Source organism: Cydia pomonella, chromosome 7 (genome assembly GCF_033807575.1).
Source record: "Cydia pomonella isolate Wapato2018A chromosome 7, ilCydPomo1, whole genome shotgun sequence".
In the NCBI taxonomy this organism is placed as follows: domain Eukaryota; kingdom Metazoa; phylum Arthropoda; class Insecta; order Lepidoptera; family Tortricidae; genus Cydia; species Cydia pomonella.
The window spans coordinates 3,084,176-3,106,019 of record NC_084709.1 but is presented as its reverse complement, the minus strand read 5'-3'; the positions used below and the strand labels follow the sequence as shown (position 1 = coordinate 3,106,019).

General features: G+C 36.5%; 1 protein-coding gene across 2 annotated transcripts in view; it reads right to left on the bottom strand.

Moving 5' to 3' along the window:
- LOC133519599 (glutamate receptor-interacting protein 1) overlaps positions 1–21,386 on the bottom strand; it is a 629,013-nt gene extending 607,627 nt beyond the window's left edge. For both annotated transcript variants that reach the window (XM_061853622.1, XM_061853624.1), the window contains exon 1: positions 20,918–21,386. The gene's annotated coding sequence lies outside the window, so the exon portion shown is untranslated. The remainder of the gene's footprint in view (positions 1–20,917) is intronic.
- Between the last annotated feature and the right edge of the window lie 458 nt (positions 21,387–21,844).

Sequence of the window (21,844 nt, the reverse complement as noted above, 5' to 3'; positions counted from 1 at the left end):
GCTTTCAGTCAGGCAACGAAGCTTGCTGAGTTGCTTAAATAAGGTACGAGATTTATAAGCTTGATTATATCACTATTGTATACAATACTTTTTCTATAAGTCATCTAAAGTAATATTTTTTACTATAAAACCTAGTAGACAAAAATGTAGTACAAAAGACAAACGCACGAAAGAGGCGGGGCAACTATCTCTGCAGCTGACTGTACCTCACAGGTCAATTCGAACGTACACTGACATTAGAATTATATCAGTATACGAGGAAAATGCACGGTAACAAAATAAAATGATTCTAATATCATTCCGTTACATCACTGTACGTTCGAATACGATATCTATAGTCTGTATCTTTAGGTATTTAAAAAAAGGTAAACAAAATCTACCCTCAAATGGCTCCTTAAGGCAGCTGAGGGTAGATGAAAACATTACATGATCAAATAATGTAGGTTTAAAGTCAGGTCGTTCAGTAACAGATCCAGACGGTTTTGTATTTGGTTGGTTAACCAATAAATATTAAAACTAATGTACAAATTGTTTGTTTACCTTTTTTTAAATACCTAAAGATACAGACTATAATAATATCACAAATTAAAATTATCCTAAGCGGAGAAAAGACAAAGAAAAGCTCACGTAGATACACAATAAGTACCTAATAGAAATTAGGTACCTACGATACATTTAGCTTATAAATAGGTTTTTGTGATTGGGACAAAGTAGTAATTAATTGTAGCAAGAGAGAATAATTATCGGGTTTAGGATTATCCGGCAGCCCGAGTTTCTCACGGGAAAATAATTGCGTATTTTGGGAGCAAGAAAACATTTTCTGGTACGGATTTTGTAGTATTTGCCTTTATTTAAGATAGAACTCTGAAATGCTGAATATGTATGTATGTAAACACTTTATTGTACATAAAGGACAGTAGGGCTAAGATGGTCGGCTCTCTATCATTTGTCACCATGCCTGTCACGTTCTAACAAGTTTGTAAGCGCGAAAGTGACGGGCATAGTGACAAGCGATAAAAATGGAACCATGCTGCCACCGCAGGTAAAGATATGTACAACTACTAGGGTATGAAGCTAATACAAGTGATTGTCAAGAAGTCCCTCCGGTCGATCCTCCGCATTTTCTAGCCGAAGATTTGTGGAGTATGTGCTGACAACCTCCGATCGCCCAAGAAGTAGCGCTGAGGAAATGGAGATGGATCGGACATACCCTTTGAAGAGGAGCTATGAACAATGCCAGTATCGCATTTGAGTGGCGGCCTCAAGACGCAAACGGCGTACACACCTGGAGGCGGAAGATGGTTGCTCAAGATAGAAATGCGTGGAAGGGTTTTGTGGAGGCCCTTTGTGAAGGACCTCCGGGGTGCCCTAGGACCAACAACAACAACATCACCAACAACAACAACAGAGTATAGGCTCTGCAAGGTTACTCGTAATGTACTAGTAAGTAGGAATTTAATTTATATTCAATTTTGTACCGTTGTTACAGTGATCATCATTATGAGATCCCTAGGATTGCCTGGCCCCTGATTCACGACATTTACAATTGTCAGTTAAAGGGGTGTATTGAAATATAATGCCCTATTTCAGGTGCTCTTTTGATGACTCACGCTAGAACGGACCGGGTAAGGGCCGGAGCTACCGACATTTCGTTTTCTATGAAGTATGACGGGTGATCGGTGATGGTTTCTATAGAAAACTGAAGTGTCGGGCGCCCCGTTCCTTTATCCGTTAAGTCTAATGGGTAAAGAAACAACAGTTTTACATATTCTGCCTTGAAACTAGCCGAAGCCAAAAATTTAATTTTTTTCGGTGGTCAAAACCTAATTTTTTCCGTTATTTTCCTTAGCTTACTTAAACCATACAATATAAAGAAATATAACGAGTAAATATATGGTACTCCGATTCAAAAACAGTTACTAAAACGACGCCACATATTAACCAACACTACAGATTTGCTCAAAAAAGAGTTTTGTATCTCTTTATTTCGTGGTGTGGCTTAACCAAATCAGCTTTAATGTGTGAAACACTTCCAACACCCAACCGCTTAAAAACTCACAATAAACAAATACTTATAACTCACATTAAGTATGCAAGCGGCACCAACAAACTTCTTAACCACGCCATATCCTTTTAAAACTTTAAAATCCACTGAATGGGCCCCAAAGTTGCACTCTGTACCTTGTACGTGATCCATTAAGTGTGCAAATATCTTTTTAAATCTCCGAGACGTGACAGTAGCGAACGCATTTGCAAATTAAATGTGGCACTTAAGCGTTGTAAGATAATGGCCAGTGTTTCCGATTGAATTACTGGCAGGACTTGAACGGTAGTCGGATTCTTTTTAACCCTTTACCAGGCCCCGAAGAACCAGCGTGTCTTAATACGTACTTTATATGCTGTTGCAACCGTATTGAACGCCTTGTAAAAAATGTATTTATGAACGTCGGAGATCTTCCTTTAAACCAGAAATAAAAATGTGGGTTAAGGTTATCCCATCGCCTGTCTAAGTAATGAACTGTCATACTAGATTTTGTCTTATTATATTCTTGATCAGGCCAAGGGATATATTCCACCCACATCTTATATCGGTTATAATAGTCAAGGTTTAACTCCAAATCTCCTACGTAACATTATATCAATCACTGAAAAAAAATCACTTACTTACGTGAGTTTTTATGACATGACAAGACAATTTACCGGGCCATGGGAAATATAGCTCCCACACAGTTAAACTCTAATAAGGCCATGGGATAATGTCAACCCACATCCTAATTCTGGTCATACACAATAATGCATGAATATTTAGCAATGTTTCCGATTACATTAGCTTTCAACACTCAAAATCTACAAAATATCAAAAAATTGTTCGACCTATGTACTTCTGTTTCATAGAAATTATGAAAAGTGTTCGAATTTCTCCGTAGTTTACTGAAATTAGCGTTCAAGTGAATTTAAACGGCTGCCAAAGATATATTACGCAATTTAGAAGCGTGTTGTGAATGAAGATCATAAAATAATATTTTCAGGGATTGACAAAATATTTTGTAGGTGGTTTGGAGTTAAAACCTGACTACGGTAACAACCGATATAAGATGTGGGTGAAATATATCCCTTGGCCTGGTAAAGGGTTAAAGACCTTACTCGAGAATTCCCATGCGAGTTTCATTACATTGCGGTATTGATCAGTCGACTGAAGTGGTTGTAACTTCAATAGTCCGCAATGTAATTAAAATCGCATGCTATTTTGCGTGCCGTCTAGATCATGACATGGCCGTATTCGGATAATGCTTCTAAGCGCCACTTGCACCATCCCACTAACCCGGGATTAACCAGTTAAACCGCTAACCCAGTGTCAAATCTTCTGAGCTACCTTCTTGCCCTGGGCTCCACGGAAGATCAGCGCTGTAGCATATATATGTTAGAGCATATGCTGAGTGGTGTCCATTTGTAGCCTTTATTGCAGCATCATCACTGTAAGTAAGGACGTAAAAACGTCATTTTTGACACTGACAGATCGGTATCGTAAGACAGTTATCTCTTAGGGCCACTTGCGCCAATCACTAACCCGAGGTTAACCGGTTAAACCTGGAGTTTCCATAGTTACCAGTAAGTACAATTTGACACTGAGTTATTGGTTTAACTTTTTTTTTTTTTTTACTTTTACTCGTTTTATTGCGACATTCTAATAATAAATTACATTTAATGGGAAACATACAGCACATAATAAAACAAAATGGTTTAACCAGTTAACCCCGGATTTTAGGAAAAAATAGTTTCAGTCGATATAACAAAACACGTGCTCATTATTTTTTCCTGCTCTCAAACATATACTCAAACCAGCCATTAACTAGCAAGTTGCTTGAGCATCACTTTCTATAGGAGTCAGAAGATTTAGTAATTTTTTAGTACTTTGGAGGACAATTTCTCCCAATAAGTTGAGTTTGGGCAGCTAAAAAAAATACGTGTCTATTATTTTAGACTACTCTATAACATATATAAATATAAATCAAATCGGAACCGGACAGTTGGGTACCTTTCCTTGTAAGAAGTACAAAGCCTTCGGTAGGCGAGTCCGACTTGCACTTGTCCGGTTTTTAATTCAATCACAAAGAGTTGATACCATACCAACAGTTATATTTGCTTTCAAGCTGTGTAAAACAGGGTTATATTTAACCGCAAAAATCGAAGTTCGTCAATTCCGGGCATTTTTTCTGTCACTCTAATTATATTTTAGTGAGAGTAAAAGAGAAAGATCCCCGCAATTTGCGAATTATGATTTTCGCGGTAGGCCCCCAGTGATATATCAAAAGCACGTCTATCACTAGTTGGGACCAATTGCGCGCGTGATACGAACTCATCAAGCAATCGCGTTGTGGCGTTAGACTGCACGATTGACTCGAATTCGTGTGTGTGACACCGCTGTACTGGCCCCACTCTTGATGCCCTTAACGTCCTTAGATATATGTCGATGATACCGACAGTATTTGTTTTCAAGCTTAAAACAAAGATATAGAGCGTTGAAACCTTGTAAACATCAGAAGCAAGTCTATCCCAATATTTACAGGCTATGTTCTAAAATATGTTTTATTACGATACGAAAACAAGATACTTTAACATAGTGGGGTCCCAGCGCTCCGCGTCGGACCCTTCTCAAAATGAGGGGCAAATAAAGGACGAGAGCGGCGAGGTCTTGTTTACAATACACAAAATACACGTATTTTGATTATTTCGTAAAACGTTGCAGATATTTAGAGGATAGTGGATGACCGCTTCTCCATACAAACGTAGTCCCCATTTTCCTTCCTGGATATTAATATTTTGGAAAATATTTTTATACAATTTATTGTATATTAATTAAATAACCATAGCTTCTTCAATTAATTTTTAGATTTTTGAAAAAATTGCAACGCAGTGGAGTGCATTAAAGACTCGAGTTTGCGATATTTTTACCCCCGGAGTCACACACAATGTTTTTCATCACACTTGAGAAGGAAAAAATAATTTTAAGCGGAATAGCTCTTAAATATGGTGACATTTCCAACATGTGTCCGACATATTGTCATTGGTTGACAGGTTAGGCATCGAAGACACAGACCGATCTGGCATTCAGCCATGATTGAAAATTATGCAAAAATCAAATTAAATATATTTTTACATAAACATTAAAGATAAATAATAAAAGTCAGTGTTTTAAAATTAAACCTCATTTATAACCTATTTGGTTGATATCATTGTATGGATTAGTGACACAATAAAATAAAACTGTAACTCCTTCGGGAGTTATTGCTTTTTTTCACAATCCATAACTTATGGTTCCCGCGGACAATACAGTAGTACTTTGTCCTTTAGCACACCTGCATGAAATAAGATCTTTTTCGAGCAAGTGTAATGAAAAAAATCGATCAAAATGAAACGAACGGGCATATCTAATATATATTATGAATCCTTGTTATTTGAAGTAAATGATTAATACATAAATAATATACATCGAATTACTTAAAAATATTAACCATATAAATATTAACTTGGGAGGAAAATGGGGATTGTATGGAGAAGCGGTCGCCCACTATCCTCTTAATAGAATAAAGGTTATTTTATTTAACGTGGAAAAGTGCTGCGGTCAGCTGTGAAACGGTTATGGCAGTCAGTTAAACTGAAAAATGTGCATACGAAGGATTAAAAACGAGTTATGTGGATTTTCAACACGTCGGTTACCAGTGCGCGGAATCAATTTATTTTTAGAAGGGTTTTTATGTCAGCGGTTAGATCATTGCGTTTTTGGCTAGTACGTAGATACAGTCAGCAAAAATATTCGCTTAGCACCTTTGCATACAACATACAAACTATTACAAACTTATAGTCAAGTCAATATACTCTTTATTCAAAAGGCCTAGCTGTTAAGAACAAACAATCGTTCAAACATATAAACTTTATTATTATATATTTAAGTTTTAGTAAATAAATTCATACATTTCTTCTTTGTAAAAATAAAATCTATCACACCATAAGAAAATTAATTGGCATATCTATCGTCAAAGTCAAAAAAACTGAATTCAAAATGAATACGGCGATCAGCGGCCAGCCACGTAGAAAGGTAGCACCAAGGAGGCGCTAACACTAGCAACAAGCACTTTTAAATTATAATCTGAAATTAATGTCATATACTAAGAAAAAGTGACCAAGGCCTCCAGTGCCCCAGGCTGGAAACGAACCAGCGTCCTCTGCTATCGCGGCAGGTGCCTGAGCCACTAGGCCACCGGGGTCACGGCAGCATTGGTCGAATTTTGCAAGTATATGCATTTCACTTTTAAATTGCACTTTTAAATTGTCTAATATTACAAATATCATCTTAATCTACATTTTTTTTTGTATACTACGTCGGTGGCAAACAAGCATACGGCCCGCCTGATGTTAAGCAGTATCCGTAGCCTATGTACGCCTGCAACTCCAGAGGAGTTACATGCGCGTTGCCGACTCTAACCCCCTCCCACCCCTCGTTGAGCTCTGGCAACCTTACTCACCGGCAGGAACACAACACTACGAGTAGGGTCTAGTGTTATTTGGCTGCGATTATCAGAGCAATTTATTGATTCAGTTATTATTTTCCTTAAAAAAACATTGAATTAGTATAGATATGTCAAACTTAATAATAAGAATTTCACAAAATGATCGTCAAACACCAAAATTGTATGAAAAAACTAGTCTAGAAACTTTCTAGAATAAAATCTAAATAGAATAGAATAGAATTTGTTTTATTCATAAACACACAAAAAGTAATAGATAGACATAAAAGAGAACATAGTGAGAGTAAAGTGTCACGAAATGGCCTCATCTCAGCATGTTGCTGGCGACTTCCAGCGCTGATCTTCCGATGAGACCATCGAGTGCGAAATAATCACGGAAGGTAACAGAAAAAAGGAAAGAAACATAAAATAAACATGACGAACATACTATATGTGGTTGCGATTAAATTCTAGGAAGATTTTGTTACAACTTCGCCGAAGGGGATTATATAAATTAATGTTTTAGTTATTCCCCAATATTCCATTGAAAACACTCACGCTTGGCCTAATATTATTATTCATCGAACCTACGGTTGGTAAGGCACTTATTAGGGTTCCGTAGCCAAATGGAAAAAAACGGAACTCTTATGGATTCGTCATGTCTGTCTGTCTGTCCGTCCGTATGTCACAGCCACTTTTTTCCGAAACTATAAGAACTATACTGTTGAAACTTCGTAAGTAGACGTATTCTGTGGACCGCATTAAGATTTTCACACAGAAATAGAAAAAATCCCATACTTAGAACTGAAATGACTACGTCCCACTGCTGGGCACAGGCCTCCGCTCATGCGCGAGAGGGCTCCGGATATAGCCCTCACGCTAGCCCAATGCGGATTGGGAACTTCACATACACCTTTGAATTGCTTCGCAGATGTATGCAGGTTTCCTCACGATGTTTTCCTTCACCGAAAAACTAGTGGTAAACATTGACATATATATCTAAGCCCTTACTTACGGACAATAAGAATGAGGCCAGTACAGCGGTGTCACGCACACAAATTCGAGCCAATCGTGTAGTCTAACGCCGCAACGCGATTGGTTGATGAGTTCGCACCACGAGTGCGATTTGTCGCAACTAGTTCCGTTAGACTGCACGATCGGCTCGAATTCGTGAGTGACACCACTAAACTAGCACGATTCTTAGTGTCCGTAAGGCCCGTCCTTATATATGTCAATGGTAGTAAATATCAAATGACATTTCGTACATACGTTCCGAAAAACTCATTGGTACGAGCCAGGATTTGAACCCGCGACCTCTGAATTGAAAGTCGGACGTCATATCCACTCGGCCACCACCGCTTAGTATACTTGAGTCAAATTAAAAACGATAAAAACGCTTCCGCCTATAACTTGCAAGCTCGGGTCAAGCACTAACTGACCCCACGCGTTCGAAACAAAAACCCGTGAAACCCGGGAAGGGTGACAAAAGGTCAGTAAGTAATAACTTAGTGGTTAGCGGTGACAGAATCTGACTCTTCTCATTTGATGGTAAAAACGGGTAAACTAGCTCTTCTGGTCCTGGAGGGTGCTCGTTGTAATTTAAGATGTTTATCTCTGATGACCGGTGGAGGTTCTTGAAACAAATTTTAACTTTCACTCTATTATGGATAGGGTTATGGAAGGTAGAGGCAAGGAACATAATCTCCATATACCAAAAAGTGTCCGACAAAAAACCATAAATAGGTGGCGCTACAATACCTAGAATACTTGAGAAAAAAATCTAATCATAGACAGCGCACTTCACTCCGTCAATAACGCCTAGGTTCTTAACTACTCTAGCGCTACTCTGGAGAGATTTGGAACTATTATTTATAGGTGACAGCTGGACACTTTTGCAACAGTTCTGCCTAAGGAGATTCTGTTCCTTGCCTCTACCTTCCATAGATAGGGAATTATGATTAGTTGTCATACCTGAGTCATACGTCGGTCTGACGGGGGCAATTTTGTTTGACGTTTAATAGTGCGAGGGCAAATGAAAGTTTCATAAGTCGATATCGATAAACTTTGACATATCACTGAGGTTTCTTCCAAAAAATATATTATGATTATCTGCAATGAGTAGAGTTGCCATAATTATTCGGAACGGATATGTCACATAGATATAGAAATAATGTGGTTAAACAGGAATGATTGTGACAAATATTTATTTCTGTTTTAATGTTATTGTTTAAATACGTATTCCACAGCGTTATTGATTTACGGGACAAAAACGGGACGGGTGAAAATACGGGACGGGTAAAAATACGGGACGCGTTACTTAAATACGGTGACAGTGTCATATATACGGGACGTACGGCAACCCTATACCGGGTGTTTCTAGTTACAGGAGCAATAAATTAAACTGTAGGCTGTACTCCTCAAACTGACCAACATTTTTGCAACGACTTTGAAAATTAACTTATGTTTTGATTTTTATTACACATTGAAGTTCATTCTAACACGCAATGTATTGCGAATTTTGTTATGTTTAAAGCGTGACAACTTGACAAGCAACGTCAAACACACTGATGTCAGCGTACATCGAAAATAATATTAAATTTCTTTTCACACTGCACTCACCTTAGCAAATTTCAGTTTGGCCCGTTGGTTGGTAGTTTAAGTCCGCCTATTGTACGTTATTTTTGTATTTGTGCAATAAAGTTTGAAATAAATAAATAAATAAAATCTAAAGATTTCATAATTTTATAAAAGTTATATATAGGAGTACAATATATGGTTTAATTATTTGCTCGTGTTACAGGAAACACCCGGTATATGAGTATAGTGTATTGCTTCGAGATACACATCCATACTAAACACATCAATATAATAAACAGATTTGCTCTAATTTCCAGTAATCCGAATTTTCCAGTAGTCCGGCTCTCTTGCGTCAACATTAGTGCCGGATTAGTGAGATTGTACAGTATTTGAAATCTTAAATGACGTGACTTGTTCTCGGCTGGTTTTTATAGAGGATTTTTTTATAGAGGGTTTTTTGAAGAGGGTTTTTTTTATCCATACCAACCACTTAAAGCACTAAAGAAGTCGTTATTCCGTTTTATTCCCATTTCTTTACATTTTTGATTGAACTCTCGAAGCCCTCGAATCAAAGAACTGGATACAATGCTCTTTTAACTCGGTAAGCTGGCACAGATCACTCGTCTATAGATGCCGCATATTAGAAGACTGATAACACGCATTTCACTATTTTTTTCTTGGGCACGCGTTGCTTACGACTGTTTCGTTCGATACAGCTGGCCTAGCCAAGGTAATCGCTACCCTGTATAATAACGAAGCGGCTCATTTACTAAGCACAGCATAATAGCAGCAAAATTATTCACGCGCGCCTCCGCAAACATTGTTGATACGCTACGCTGCTGCAGCGAGGGAGCTCCATCAGCGCTATAGATAGGTATTTAAACTATATCTTCTTCTTCTTCCTTCCATCCTGTTACCCCCTGCTGGGGTGTAGGGCTCGAACCATTTTCTTCCACTGACTCCGGTCCTGGGCAGCTTGGGTAACCTCCTCCCAACCCCATCCCCAATACACCCAACTCTTGCTCTACGGAACTGCGCCAAGTAAATTTAGGGCGACCATTTTTCCGTTTTCCGGGCATTTCCCAGGTCAGAGCCACTTTGGATAGGTGGGTGTCAGGCTTCCTGAGGATATGCCCAATCCAATGCCATTTGGGAGTTTGGATCTCCTTGTGTACGGGTGCTTGTCCGGTAATTCTCCATAAGTGAGCGTTTGTGATCCAGTAAGGCCAAAAGATGCGTAGAATTTGCCTTAAGCATTTGTTTACGTATATAGATTTAGACTACATAGATGACTAAAAATTCGACCAGGCTCTTTATCACTCGTATTAAGAGGTAAATGCGGCGTCTGTCGGAGATAGTCTACAAATGCCATTGGGAATCAAAAAGCTATCCCTTTGGAGGGGATATAGAAACAGCTCTCGGATCGTTTTTGTGATCCATGATTTGACTGCGTTTCATCGAGTAAATCGCCGTCAAAACGGAGGTTACAAAAGCTGGCGGGAATGGATTGAGTAGGTTATATTTAGTAGAAAATATGTGTACATGTATATATGTTGGTGTTTGATGACCTATCTGGCCTAGTGGGTAGTGACCCTGCCTATGAAGCAGATGGTCCCGGGTTCAAATGCTGGTAAGGCAATTTATTTGTGTGATGAGCACTAATATTTGTTCCTGAGTCATGGGTGTTTTCTATGTATTTAAGTATTTATAAATAGTACCTGGGCGACCGAACTTTGCTCGGTTATAACTATTTATTGTAATATGGTGGTCTATAGGTGATAATCTTAGCTACATTTTTTTACTAAATTAAACTTGTCTAAAACAATAAAAATTAAAATATTATATATAAACTTGAACATATAAAAAAAAAACAAAAATTAGTCACCGGGCGAGATTCGAACCCGTAACCCTCGTTTAGCAGTCCGCGTCTTAACCCGCTGGACCAGACTGGCAGTGGCCGGCAGCACGAAATTAGCGACCATATTCTGCGTCGAAAGAAAAACGCATGAAAACTCGAAAACACGCGTTTTCCCAAACATAAGACTAATCTAGATAGATTGTATACCCCCAAAAACCCCCATGTACCAAATTTCAGCGAAATCGTTAGAGCCGTTTCCGAGATCACAGAAATATATATACAAGAATTGCTCGTTTAAAGGTATAAGATATTATATATATCGTTGTACCCACAACACAAGCCTTATTGAGCTTACCGTGGGACTTAGTCAATTTTTGTAATATTGTCCTATAATATTTATTTATATGTGTGTTTTGCTGGCATCCAGAGTCTCATAGTAATCGTCCAAAAAGCCCCAAAAACTCCGGAAGCTACTAAAATACACTTACACATTTTTTGCTAGCCGGTTATAATATAATAATAATAAATTATTTATTCACGACCAACTTGGATCATTTTGTGTTAGTGACAATTTTTGTCTTAACGCTAATGTTAGTATATAATTATAGCAAACTATATACTATACTTGAGATTCTTATATTATAGTGTCCCACTACTGGGCAAAGGCCTCTACACCGATATTAAATCAGATCACTCACGAATTTTAAGTCGATATTTGCTCAACTAGAAATATATGAGTCAAGTGAAACATACACTCGACTTAAAATACGTGAGTTTCAACCCGTTTTAATATGTCCGTGTCTCACGTAAAATTTCGGTATTTACCAATAGTTTCAAAGCAAAAAAATAATCTTCGCCATCCGTCCCCAGCTTCGCCTTATAAGGGTGAATCAACTTTTAAATATCCACATGATGAAATTATGGACTTATATTTTTTTTTCTTATATTCCATATTTCATTATTTTATTTAAAAGATAATTTTCTATAATTTATGATTATGTATAGAGCAGAGCACTTTTTTTGCGAATTTAGTGAATTTTACTAAAAAAAGTTCACCACCTTAAATCTGCTGTCCCCTGGACAACTATTTAAAATTATTTTTTTAACAAACTAGACATCGATTATTGTGAAAACAGTTATTTTACCTACATTGATTAAACAATATAGTTTCATGTTTTATCTATAAATATGGCAATATCGCCCTGAATTTCACAATATTTCCCCTTATCATGTCCCCAGGACAACTGTGGCTTCACAGGATCGGAACTTTTCAATTAAAACGCTATATAGTAATAGTAATGTAACAAAATTCCTCCTGCTACTTGGTTTTGTATTGTGCTATTGTATTTTTAAAACAATATGAATTATTCTGGATGTTAAAACGAAAAAAATATCAATAAGTGGTTTTCAATTCAGGGACAACGTAGTTGTCCCAAGGACATATCTGGTTGTCCAAAGGACATTTTAGAGCGCAAAGGAGAGTCCAAAGGATATTTCAGCACACCGAACAACAGAAATATTATCACAATTCTTAATAATCAACAACTTTATACAAAATATAAGATTTGCTTCATAAATCAACTAGTTAACATTTTTTTATACTTAGTGCAGTCTTTGACAGTCTCTTTCTTATAATTAAAGATCACAATACGAGTCATTCAGAGACTAATCTTTAAAAAATCTTAGACTAATGGAGACCAACAGTTGTTGTTAAACCCCTAAAATAAAAATCGTTTTATACAGACAGTTTTATTTACATCAAATACGTGTAAGCAAGTTATTTAATTAAGGTAAGGATCCCCGTGATTGAAAAAAAATGTAATTGTTGATATTTTAAAATTAACTTTATGTCAAAGCGAAAGGTCAAAGACTGGGTATTTACCCTATTTAACATCTTATCACATGTATTTACCCTATTAAAAATCTTATCACATCGTTTTTGTCTAACGGACAACCAAAATGTCCCAAGGACAACCAAATCAGTTGTCCGAGTGACTAGTTGTCCGAGGGACTTTTCTAAAACTTTGAACCGTACAATAAAAATTAATGATTTGTTGTGTTTTATTTCACCCTTACCGTAACATATACATATAACAGAATCTAGTACGACATAATTTATTCAAATATATTAAGTACTTACGAATTTGTGCCGGTGGTCCGATGGACAGACATTAAAACCACCCCGCACTCACCAACAGTACCCGACCGACTGACGCCGCGAGTGTTGTGTATTCAAAATGGTGGCTAGACCTATCAGATTACCAGGAAATTAAACTTGTTGTCAAGTGCCTTACTGTGCCATCTACATTTAGATTCCGTAACTAATTTATGGTTGCCCGATGGACCTGCATGACGCGGATAATTTCAAGGGACAAAATTAAAACGCAAGAAATTCATAAACGGTTTAGTACAAATATAAGAAATGGGTGTTTTATTGATGATACTTATCCATAAAAATTATTATGTGTATGTATATCAATCCCACAATAGTATTTTTTTTCATGATTCGAAGTTTTATGGTGCACCATCGCAAAGGGACAATTTGACGTACTATGAAAACCACCTTTTGGTCTTTCGGACAACCATTAAAAACCGGGTAAATTGTAAAAAACAATTCAATGTTTGGTGATGAAATGTTACGTAATATTACTGGGAACAGAATGGAATGCAAATAAAGCTCATTACCTTTATATAAATTTGTAATATCGATCAGGGACTCTGTACGTTTGATGTTGAACATTAAAAGTTGATTCACCCATAAATCTTATAATTCTTTTTCAATGTGAAAATAATAAGTACTGAAACTGATTCTAAATCCAAAATTTTGAATTTCTAAATATTTAAACGCCCATGGTACAAGTTATTGTGTGATTATGATTTAATGCTAGTTAAGGCGAAATTATGCATAAAGGCGAATTTAGGGTACGTATTTTCACCAAGCCTTAGTTTCAATGAACTGCATCTTTCATTACGGTGTTTGTTCAAAACATATTCATATTCCTCGATGTGCTTTTGCTTTCCAGCGTTAGCCGCTCTTTGAGTTTCTTTTTGCAACGGTGACTGGACTGGGAACTGGTATTAAGTGCACCGTTTACTTACTTTATTTTTTCTATTCCGATATGTGTTTCTGAACATAATAATTTTACCCGTGTCATAACGTAACAGTGTTGCGGTGTATTTATATTACGGGATGTACAGCGAGCTGCAAAATTTAATACGAGTATCCACTGTATATAGGGGATTCATTTTTAAAGCCGGTATGCACTTTTGTATCTGGATATACTTGTAGCAACGATACGAAATCACACAGGGAGTCGCATGCCCAAACTGAGCAAGGCTTGGAAACCGGTTAAATTTCCAAACCGTTATCATGTACTTGGCTTAAAACCTTTTAATTTCGGTTTCGTTCGTAAAACCGATATTTAGGAGAATATTTCCATAAACTTCTTGTGAGATTATCCAGTTTAGAACAATAAAAACCGTTTTTTCTATGTTCATGTCTTTGTTTACGCGACACACCACCAGGCGGGCCGGCCGTTTCGTTGCTCGTCGAATAAACCGGTTTATCTAGTTTACAATAAAGTTCTTAAAACGTTACTTATTTTTAAAACCGGTTCCGAAACTTGAAACTGAGATTCCGTCAATCTGTAGTTAATCTGCCGCCGCGGTGTGAGGTAATTCCATTCGGAGCAAGGCGGTCACAACCATTCTATATGCAATATTACATTATTACTTATTCTGTGTTATAATTTATCTAGTGACCCGAAAATTATACACCTAAACCTTCCTCAAGAATCACTCTATTGATAGGTAAAAACCGCATGAAAATCCGTTCAGTTGTTTATGTAGTTATATCGCGAACATACAGACAGACGCGGCGGGGGACTTTGTTTTATAAGGATTAGTGATATTACGTACGTAAAGTTGTGTATAAAATGAACAGTTAAACCTCAAAAACATATTGCTCGATATTCTTTTGTTTTATCGTAAACCGCCCGTAGCGTTTCTTTTTGCAACTCTCTGGGGACTCGCGCCGTCTATTTTGAAAGCATCCGGCGCCGTTCGACAAAAACGTAAAAAAAACTGTTGCCTTTGGCTTTAGAAAGAACAGTTTATAAATATCGCAGAGCCATTGCAGTTAGTCTGTGACTCTGTGCTTTTCTGGACACGTGGGAGTTCTTTGGCAGATTGGTGCAGTGAATTTATTTTTTACCTAAAAGGAAAGAAACGAAATGAGTTGATGTCTCTTTCTTTTACTTAACTGCACTGAACTATAAATTTTTGAGGGTATTACGAGGAAATACTGTTATGAAAGATATCTTGCTATATATATTAATTATTATTATAATTATTATTATTTATATATTTAGTTAATTTTGTTCACCATTTTTTGTAGCCAAAATATTACTCGACGAAATATTATTCGACGACCGGTTTGGCCTAGTGGATAGTGACCCTGCCTACGAAGCTGATGGTCCCGGGTTCAAATCCTGGTAAGGGCATTTATACGTGTGATGAACATGGATGGAACTGCAAGTTCTATAAATGCAAGTGAGGACATTCGGATTGAAAGAAAATGGCCCGTTCTAACTCTGGCCAGACAGATGGGACTTTCGACCCTGGGCCGACCCCGGTCACTGACCTGGGGCCAGGGGTTGCTTGAATTAGCAAATGTACAACCGTTTGGCTTTAAAAAAATATAAATATTTAGTCTTAACTACTAGAGCATAATTAATTTTTAATTGTTTTAGAGCGGTAATGAATTTCGTACATCATGGTCACTTGTGACAATCGTGACGTCGCGTCGTTAAATGCGACGTTTTGAGTTATAATATAACTAATTAGTGGTACAGTCAGCATCAAAAGTAGCGGATGAAACAACGCGCCAAAAGTATCTGATATTCCGGATAACTTTTCAAAAAATAGATACATTTCTAAAATTCGCGTTCAAAAGTATAATATATATTTTATAGTCCCAGTTGTCCTATATTAAAGACATGACTTTTTTTACTAATCTGTTACAGAATGGTAGATACTTATGAAGCGTTATTTGATCCGCTACTTTTGATGCTGACCATTGACCATTTTACATGGAATAATAAAAGTCATCTCATTTTTAGGGTTCCGTACCTCGAAAGGAAGAAACGGAACCCTTATAGGATCACTTTGTTGTCCGTCCACCGTCTGTCTGTCTGTCTGTCAAGACCCTTTTTCTCAGGAACGCGTGGAGGTATTAAGCTGGAATTTATATCAAATACTTCGATCTACTGTCCCTTGGAGCTGTGAAAAAATCAGACTTCTAAGCCAACGCAATCAAAAGATACAGCCGTTTATGCCCAAATTTCCGCAACTTTTTGACACTCGCAAGGGAATCAAAACCTACAGGGTACTTCCCGTGAACTCAGAATCTTGAAATTTGTACGAAGCAACGTCTTATAGCACAGATAAAGGAAAAATTGCGAAAACCTTAAATTTTTAGTTACATCATATAATAAAAATATTTTAAATAATTGATATGACTCGATTGCCGTGATGGGTGAACTTATATACTTACAGGTTTGTATGGAACCCTCGGTGCGCGAGTCCGACTCGCACATTGGCGATTTTTTACAACACTTATGAAAATGTGCTAATTAAAATCTAAACTAACTACACTTTGATATTATGCGACCATGTCAAAAATACACGCTGTATATATTAAACGACATTATTACAGAAATTGACTAAGCGCCACAGTAAGCTCAAGAAGGTTTGTGTTGTGGGTACTCAAACAAAGATAGAATATATAAATACTTAAATAGGTACATAGAAAACACCCATGACTCGAGAACAAAATAAATATTTTCTGATGAAACCGATGGTCCTGGGTTCGAATCCCGGATGCCTGATGGCAAGGTCACTACGGACTAAGCCAAATCGGTCGTCAAAGAAGTTTTTCAGAATATAAATGTGCCATTTACAACTAAAAAGGTACTTATTGTGGGTTGTCAATAAGGCGCTATTTCCATATAGCTTCAATTTGAAATCAACCTTATCGACAACGACAACCGACAGTGTGGTACCTTTTGGTTGAAAACGTTACAAATATTTGAAAATACGGTATAGGGTTCTTTAAAAATTGTTCAGGTTTTTAAAGGGTTGGTAAAGCACATATAACTTAGAGTTACAGGCATCCATAAGCTACATTTGTCGCCTACCATCAAGCGACCCTAGCTTGTTTGCCGACGTGGTGTAAAAAAATTTAAACACGGGTGGGTCAACTGATTTTCATTGAATATATGAAAGAAAATGTCCTTGCTCCAACTCTATCCAGATGAATGGGAGGTTCGACTCTGAGCCGACCCCGGTCACTGACCCGACAATCAGAAGCTAGGGTTTGTTTAAACTAGCAAATTGTTAACCATTTGGTTTTGTTTGGAGAACGCCTTGAGTGTTGTTAGGTCAATTAGTCTTCGCTACGTGGACAGCCGATGGTCCTTTTCGCAAGTAGTACATAGGTTCAGAAATCAGAAATCATCGCATTTAGGTTCGGACTTAAATATTATTAGTTTATAAATCTTAGTGGGAATTGTCTCAAGATGTAGGTTGCACTTATGATGTTAAAACCAATATCCTCTTTTTTGTATTATCTGCGCATGTCTGTTTTTGTCCCCAATCAAGAAAATAAAATAAACAGAAACACATAAAATATATAATGTCTTTAATATAAAGATAAAGATAGTTTATTATTCAAGTAGGCATATTACAATGCGCTTATGAACGTCAAATAAAGCTACACCGGCTCTAACCCTACACCGCTGACCCGAGAAGATTTAAATCCCCCCTCAATTGGAGGAGGGTATCCCAATATGGACCGGCAAGAAACTCGGGGGACACATCTTTTCAAAACATTACATCTTATCATCATTTATTTATTGCAGTCATGAAGTTACATAATAAGGTGTTACAATTAATTTAGTCAGTTCATGACACCATGTTAGGGCACACAATATTAAATTTAACTAAATATCTAATACCTATTAAAACATTTCTACATAATATGTCTCGTGTATATAAACTTCGAATAATAATAATAACATTATAATAGTAAATAAAACATAAAAAATTAAATAACATTCCATATCTTATAATTAACATGCATTAAATAAGAAAAAAAATACAATTTAGATTACTATAGAAATCATCTATAGCAATCAATAATGTCCTAACTCTTAAATTCCTAATCCACCGTAACCATATGCATAAAAAGCATTAAATCAATGGATTTGTATAAAAATCCTAAATTATGAGTCATACTTCCTATAGAGATCCTTCCTAGGAAATCATGCCTTTGATTACAAAGTAATGTGTCAACAGATTTCAAATCAACGCCTAACTCTATGGATAGAATTTTGCTGATTTAAACTACCCGTGGCTTCAGAACATTTGGTTTCATTATTGTTACCATTTGAAATTAGACGCAAGTCCAAGTCCACACAGAGACGATAAACTACGACAATAAAAAAACAAATTGAAGTAAGAAACACTTTTCTCTTGCTGATCTGAAAAAATGAGACCTCTTCTCAGGGCATATTTCTTTATTACAAAAGTTACGGCCCGATTCGAAGAACGAGATACGATAACGATAAGTTCTGGTTTAGATAAGTCCTCATATAGACATCGTTTGTATGTCATATAATTGACAGAAGCAGCTCGATTCGGGAAACCAATGTCACTTTGACGTTAGAAATATCGTAGATAGATCTTATTGGGATCACTGCGGAATCGAAATAAACGTCAATTTTGACATGTCGTTTAGGTATCGATCTTTCAAAGATCTTATACGTGTCTTAATCATTCTTCGAATCGGGCCGTTAGTGTGATTAAATACGAAAATGGCACCGAGGTTAATAACTACCCGATCTCGTGCTGCTACGCGAAACTGGCCTTAAAACTGAAAACTATGTATTTTTGCTGCAGTCCTGGGTCCTGGGATGTATGGCGCCATTAATTTTAAAACCAACAAAAATCAATGAAAAATAAAACTTATGCATCTCTACGGCATATTTATGGTAAAATGTTGCCAGTTGATGATAAATAGGTATTTACTTTAAATTATTTTTCTATACCATCCCATTACTGGTGCTACGTCCATTATAGGGGTGTTGACTATATTTGGACCATAACAATCATACATTGTATGGACACATTATGATAGGTACAGCACAATTAAATCACTAGAAATTCCTGTTCAAAATCGAACTTGCTGAAATGAAAAAAATGAAATCTGAAATCCCACGTAGGGTTACTTCTCAGGAATGCTCTGACGTTAATATTTTTTTATTAGAACAAAAGATAAAAATATACATTTTTCGAACAAAAGTTATTTGCAATAATCGACAACAAAAAGAAACACACTGTGTTAATCTTTGGCAGTGTTTTTGACAATTTGTTCGAAATATTTGATAATGATGACATTTTTCAAAAGTCAGAAGCTTATTAGTGTCATAAATAAAAAAGATAATCAAAAAGGTCGAAGAAGGTTCCATACTATGCTTTGAGGATATTACCTTAGGAGCTACTAACACATACAGGCTGCTATAAAGTAAAAAATGGTAATTTGTTAATTTCTTCGAAACCGCTACACCGGTTGTTATGATACTTTGTACACTGGTTCTAAATACCCTAATGCTAGTACATTTCGGCTTTGTCCAATGGCTAGGGACACACTGTATGTGTTAAGATTTGACGAATAGATTACGCAAAATAAAAATAAGAAGTATGCTGGTGTTAGTTATACCGGATGTGGCCATAACACGAGCAAAAAATGTTAATGTAGGCTGTACTCCTTACCAACATTTGTTCAGCGACTTAAAATGATGAATTCTTATTTTTCATACAAAATAAATATTATCTTCAACGTACACTGTCATCGGTGTAGTTGACTTAACGTTGCTTGTCACGCTTTAAACATAACAAAATTCGCAATACATTGCGTCTTATAATAAACTTAAACATTCTAAAAATCAACCTACAAGTTATTTTTAAAAGTTACTGAGCTAAATGTTGTTTAGTTTGAGGAGTATGGCCTACAGTTTATTTTTTTGCTCGTGTTACAGTCCACACCCGGTATACCTATCTATACTCTCGATTTCCAAGGTTCAGGTTAATAGGTATTTACCTAGGCAGGTACGAAAACCACAATTATATGAGTATTACGAACCCACAGTGCCTCCCTTGTACACGTATATAGATAGATAGATAAATCATTTATTTGGCAGCTGCAAAAACACACAATATAAAGTTTAAATCATCATAAAGAACACAAATTATTACAGGAACAAATTAAAAATATGTATAATTGTATAGGTACGTGTGTATGCAATATTATTACCTAAACGTAATAAGTAAGTATATCTACCATTAAAAAAAGTAAAATATAGGTTACCTGTATCGAAAACATTTTAAAAATAAGAGTTAGTTTTTAACTCGGTGTAAGTTAAAAACAAAAAGTTTTTTTTTTTTTGTGTCATGTATTTTTCAGCGTAAGTACATATTTTTCAGATGATTACTTAATTTTTAAGACTAAATACACAGATAAAACCATTTATATGTTTACTATATTTTCTATTTTTGCATTTCTATTTAAACCTATGTTAGTAGTAAGTACCTATTTTTAACTAAAACCAACGGTTGATTTTTCATTAAATAAAAATACGCACCAATGAATATTTTATCCCCAGCTGAGCTAAACATTTTACGGTTGAATCACAAAATAAAAAAATACTTTGCAGTATATTTAATAAGAAGGTAATTTGATCGTGGAAAATGGTCAATCTAATTCGATCAAATTTGTTTTTAATTAATATTTGCCACGGACAACCTCGGAAACCTTTGATCATCTTTATCCGGCAAATAACGAGCGCCAATACCAAATTAACGATTAAATAAACCCCTAAAAATTCTGACACAGCCACTCCAATTAAGGAAAACTCACCAATATAGCAAAAATCCGAGTGAAAAGCTTCACAAACTCTGTGCCACTCAAACCATTTATTTCACTGTCACCGCGTACTATTTTCGTAATACCGAAGTTCGCTCGACAAGCCGCGAAACACGCGCGTTCCGCCCGGACGCCGGGAGTCAACTGACGGACGGGAACCCTCCCGCGATCCAGATGTTTTGAATTTGGAATTAGGAGGGATTTGATTGAGTTTGATTTATGACAGGTGACGGGAATTTGGAATTGTTTATCGTTTGTTTTTTACGCTTTCTTACGAATTCTGAAGACGAAAGTATGTACGTAAAGTGCCGTCCTACCGTTTTTTGGCAAAACAAGCATACAGCTCGACCGAATGTTACCGTGATTTATACACGGTGGGTGTCACATACGCGTTGCTCACCACTACATTCTTGAAAAATTAACATACAGCAGAATTTTATGAAATAACCTACTTACCAACTTTGGCGAGGAGTTCATTCCACAGCCGGAGGGTTTTGAACCCCTGACGCCAAAACAAAGGAGCGTTAATAAAGTTTTTAAAACGCCGTAGGTTCAGGGCGCGAAGTTTTTTTGAAAAACCGTACCACTTTTTTATTTATATACGGTTGCCAAAAATTTAATTAGCAATCTTCAGGATTGTCTCTCGTGACTTCATTTATTCGAATTGTTTTTTTACTTTCGCTCGATAAAAAAAAACATGAACATAGGCCTAACACGCACTTTAAAATGTTGTTACAATTCATGCACAAAAGCTAATATGAAAATTGCTTATAAAAATGTGCAATTTTATTTTTGAGGGAGTTCATAGAGTCAGACCAAGATAAGTTGGCAGCGATTTTGATAGCCCTGACCTGACGGTGCAAGTGTCAAAGTAAACGTCATAATTTTATAGAAGTTTGACGTTTAAAATAACTTATCTTG